The sequence below is a fragment of the Salmo salar genome, chromosome 16, assembly GCF_965601325.2.
Source record: "Salmo salar chromosome 16, fSalSal1, whole genome shotgun sequence".
Lineage (NCBI taxonomy): Eukaryota > Metazoa > Chordata > Actinopteri > Salmoniformes > Salmonidae > Salmo > Salmo salar.
This window is the reverse complement of record NC_138306.1, coordinates 5,606,595-5,611,715: the sequence shown is the minus strand read 5'-3', so window position 1 is coordinate 5,611,715 and position 5,121 is coordinate 5,606,595. Positions and strand designations below refer to the sequence as shown.

Genomic DNA, 5,121 nt, shown 5'->3' with positions numbered 1-5,121 from the left:
GCAGTGTGCTCTGTAGCTAACTGCAGCAGAATAGCAGTGGGCTCTGTAGCTACCTGCAACAGAATAGCAGTGGCCTCTGTAGCTACCTGCAGCAGAATAGCAGTGTGCTCTGTAGCTACCTGCAGCAGAATAGCAATGTGCTCTGTAGCTACCTGCAGAAGAATATCAGTGGGCTCTGTAGCAGAATAGCAGTGGGCTCTGTAGCTACCTGCAGCAGAATAGCAGTGTGCTCTGTTGCTACCTGCAACAGAAGAGCAGTGTGCTCTGTAGCTACCTGCAGCAGAATATCAGTGGGCTCTGTAGCAGTATAGCAGTGGGCTCTGTAGCTACCTGCAGCAGAATAGCAGTGTGCTCTGTAGCTACCTGCAGCAGAATTGCAGTGTGCTCTGTAGCTACCTGCAGCAGAATAGCAGTGTGCTCTGTAGCTACCTGCAGCAGAATATCAGTGGGCTCTGCAGCAGAATAGCAGTGTGCTCTGTAGCAGAATAGCAGTGTGCTCTGTAGCTACCTGCAGCAGAATATCAGTGGGCTCTGTAGCAGAATAGCAGTGTGCTCTGTAGCTACCTGCAGCAGAATAGCAGTGTGCTCTGTAGCTACCTGCAGCAGAATAGCAGTGTGCTCTGTAACTACCTGCAGCAGAATAGCACTGTGCTCTGCAGCTACCTGCAGCAGAATAGCACTGTGCTCTGTAGCAGAATAGCAGTGTGCTCTGTAGCTACCTGCAGCAGAATAGCAGTGTGCTCTGTAGCTACCTGCAGCAGAATAGCAGTGTGCTCTGTAGCAGAATAGCAGTGTGCTCTGTAGCTACCTGCAGCAGAATAGCAGTCTGCTCTGTAGCTACCTGCAGCAGAATATCAGTGTGCTCTGTAGCTACCTGCAGCAGAATATCAGTGGGCTCTGTAGCAGAATAGCAGTGTGCTCTGTAGCTACCTGCAGCAGAATAGCAGTGTGCTCTGTAGCTACCTGTAGCAGAATATCAGTGGGCTCTGTAGCAGAATAGCAGTGGGCTCTGTAGCTACCTGCAGCAGAATATCAGTGTGTTCTGTAGCTACCTGCAGCAGAATAGCAGTGTGCTCTTTAGCAGAATAGCAGTGTGCTCTGTAGCTACCTGCAGCAGAATAGCAGTGTGCTCTGTAGCTACCTGCAGCAGAATAGCAGTGGGCTCTGTAGCTACCTGCAGCAGAATAGCAGTGTGCTCTGTAGCTACCTGCAGCAGAATAGCAGTGTGCTCTGTAGCTACCTGCAGCAGAATAGGTCCCGTGTGGCTCAGTTGGTAGAGCATGGTGTTTGCAACGCCAGGGTTGTGGGTTCGATTCCCACGGGGGACCAGTACGGAGGAAAAATGTATGAAATGTATGCATTCACTACTGTACGTCGCTCTGGATAAGAGCGTCTGCTAAATGACTAAAATGTAAATGTAAGTAATAGCAGTGGGCTCTGTAGCAGAATAGCAGTGTGCTCTGTAGCAACCTGCAGCAGAATAGCAGTGTGCTCTGTAGCAGAATAGTAGTGGACTCTGTGTCTTCTAGGACCTCAGAGATGAAAGGTAACGATGGGGACACTAATTCTGTGACATCACTATTGTCAGTCTTGTACTGTGGTGACAGGATCCTGTTATGATTTCAACACCTCACCCTGGGAGAGTAATGTTAACCTTGCTGTTAGTGAATGTCTTCCTATTAAATCTGAAAAAAGGTTATGCTAAAGCCTCATGACGGTTTGAATCCACCCGTCCTTGTCCATAATGTTACAGCTGGTGTTCCCTGTGGGACTTACACATCCCGCGTCGCAAGAATGTTCTGTTTATCTTGTTGCCTGTATAGGTGTTGAATGAATGTCTTTCTATTTGACTGAATTAGTTCAATCTAAAGCAAGGTTATTATATTGCATCATGACCGTATGAGATCTCAACCGTGTTCATATGTTTACCTTTGTTCTTCCCAGTCTGTGACTTACTTAGCTCAGCCCATGTTGCCAGAATGTTTACCCTCTTCCCTAGAGCGGTAAACAAATGTCCTATTTAAATACGAGGTTTCATCCTGAGACAAGGTTATGCTATGAATCCAACGTCGTCCATAATGTTACCTCTGGTCTTCCCACTGGGACTTCTACACACCACCTGCCAGAGTTTAGCTGTTACCTATATTTATCATTTTCACTGAGGCAAAGCACTCACTGTTCACTTCTATTTACCTCTGGTCTGCCTGGTCAGTGTGACTGTTACACTCTTAGAAAAAAATGTGCTAAGTTGAACCATGTAGAGTTATTTGGTTTGTCCCCATAGGGGAATGCTTTTTGGTTGCTAGGTAGAACACTTTGCTGAGGGTTCTACCTAGAACCTTCTAATTAGGGTTCGTCATAGAACCCTCTAGTCTAAATGGTTCTATCTAGAACCCTCTATAAATGGTTCCTACAAGAACCCTTTTATCATCTAAAGGTTCTTCGTAGAATCCTCTGAGCGGTTCCACCAGCCTTTAATTAGTTATTAAAATTAAACTCTTTATGACAATACATTACATAAGGAATACCTTCCTAATATTGAGTCACACCCCTTTTTGCCCTCAGAACAGCCTCAATTCGTTGAGGCATGGACTACAAGGCATCGAACGCATTCCACAGGGATGCTGGCCTGTGTTGACTCCAATACTTCCCAAAGTTGTGTCAAGTTGGCTGGATGTCCTTTGGGTGGTGGATTATTCTTGATAGATGGGAAATTGTTCAGTGTGAAAAGCCCAGCAGTGTTGCATTTCTTGACACACTCAAACCGGTGCGCCTGGTACCTACATTTTACATTTTTAGTCATTTAGCAGACGCTCTTATCCAGAGCGACTTACAGTAGTGAATGCATACATTTTAAAAAAAACAAATTGTACTGGCCCCCCCGTGGGAATGGAACCCACAACCCTGGCGTTGCAAACACCATGCTCTACCAACTGTGCCACACCTACTACCATACCCCGTTCAAAGGGACTTTGAATATATTTTGTCTTGCCCATTCATCCTCTGAATGGCACACAATCCATGTCTGTCTCCTCCCCTTGATCTACACTGAATTGTGTATGTGAAGTGGATTTAACATGTGACATCAATAAGGATCATAGTTATCAACTGGATATGTTAACTCTCTTGAAGTGCCCTGTTGATTAAGGTCTTGTAAGTAAGCATTTCACGGTAAAGTCTACACTTGTTGTATTCGGCACATGTGACCAATAAAGTTTGATTTGATAGTATATGTCATTGAAAAAACATGTTTTGAAGACTCAGCGTATATCATGAGGCCTTTTTGAGGGCATAGTCATACCCTAAGAAACACCTGGTTTACAGGCCACATTATGCTGGTGTGCAAAGTGATGCTTAATTCCTATTGCAATCCAGCCAGAGGATTAACAATTTGAATTTTTACTCACCTACAACCTGCATTCAGAATGACTGCCATGGTAGGAAAGATTTATAATCGAGATTACTGTAGTTCTTTCTATCGTGTTATTGACCGTACGCTTGTTTGCGTAACTCTGTGTTGTTGTTTTTGTCTCACTGCTTTGCTTTATCTTGGCCAGGTCGCAGTTGTAAATGAGAACTTGTTCTCAACTGGCCTACCTGGTTAAATAAAGGTGAAATAAAAATACAATTAAAACCATGTTAATTGGCTCAGCCATCTCAGTAATGAGTGCAATAAGTCCAACTACTAACAGATTAGATTAGTTTGGGAAATGTATTATAAACAATTCTAAAAATCAACCTGCAATAGAGCATGCTGGGAAAATGTGATAATGTGTGTGGTTTTGAGTGTTTTACCTTACGCAGAGTAAAAATGACACATGCACCTCTAGTTCACCAACACAGTTTTTTTTTTACACCACTGAGTGTTAATTTACCTCTTTGTTACACTGGAAAACCAACATTTGGTATCACTGGCCAATTTGCTGGGCACAAATATTCTTATATAGGTACAGTTTAAAACATTCTTACACCTATCTTTTTAAACTCTAGAGGGTTCAAGTTTAAACACTGAGGTAAACACTCATGCTCAAAGAACTATTTAAAAGAAATGGAAAAAATATGAAGTTTATTCAGATTTAGAAGGGTTCTACACAGAATCATTCTTTTTTTTAAATTTTATTTCACCTTTATTTAACCAGGTAGGCCAGTTGAGGACAAGTTCTCATTTACAACTGCGACCTGGCCAAGATAAAGCAAAGCAGTGCGACATAAACAACAACATAGTTACACATGGAATAAACAAACGTACAGTCAATAACACAATAGAAAACAATCTATATACAGTGTGTGCAAATGAGTTAACATTAGGGAGGTAAGGCAATAAATAGGCCGTAGTGGCGAAGTAATTACAATTTAACAATTAAACACTGGAGTGATAGATGTTCAGAAGATGAATGTGCAAGTAGAGATACTGGGGTGCAAAGGAGCAAAAATAATAATATGGGGCTGAGGTAGTTGGATGGGCTATTTACAGATGGGCTATGTACATGTGAAATGATCTGTGAGCTGCTCTAACAGCTGATGCTTAAAGTTAGTGAGGGAGATATGTGTCTCCAGCTTCAGTGATTTTTGCAGTTCGTTCCAGTCATTGGCAGCAGAGAACTGGAAGGAAAGGTGGCCAAAGTAGGAATAGGCTTTGGGGGTGACCAGTGAAATATACCTGCTGGAGCGCGTGCAACGGGTGGGTGCTGCTATGGTGACCAGTGAGCTGAGATAAGGTGGGGCTTTACCTTGCCTTCCAAAGAATCCTTCTTGCCTTCCAAAGAGTCATCAAAGAACCCTTTCTTCCAAAAACTGTTCTTCTGATGAAAAGGGTTTTAGGTAGAATTTGCCCTACAAAGAACCCTCATTGTCCAAAAAGGTTGGGGTGACTGGAGGCTGAAGCTGCCTTCTGATACTTGCCCCCACTGCCCTACAGCCGGCCCAACATTAGAAGGTGAGGCGGGGCACTCTTCATTATAGAAATTATGCTTATTGTTGATCCATAATTTAGACATAATCTGACGTTTTATCAGAGACATGACCCAGCCCTCTGAGTCCAGTCGCCCCAGCATTGCCTTTTGAGTTCATCCCAGCTCAGGCACCAGTCCCCCTGGGCCAGCACAGCCCCCCTGGGCCAGC

The 5,121-nt window shown here is 43.8% G+C and overlaps 1 non-coding gene across 1 annotated transcript; it reads left to right on the top strand.

The window, feature by feature from the left end:
• Positions 1-1,253: 1,253 nt before the first annotated feature.
• trnaa-ugc (transfer RNA alanine (anticodon UGC)) lies at positions 1,254-1,329 on the top strand. The gene has a single exon. It is a non-coding gene; the product is annotated as a tRNA-Ala (tRNA).
• The last annotated feature ends 3,792 nt before the right edge of the window (positions 1,330-5,121 follow it).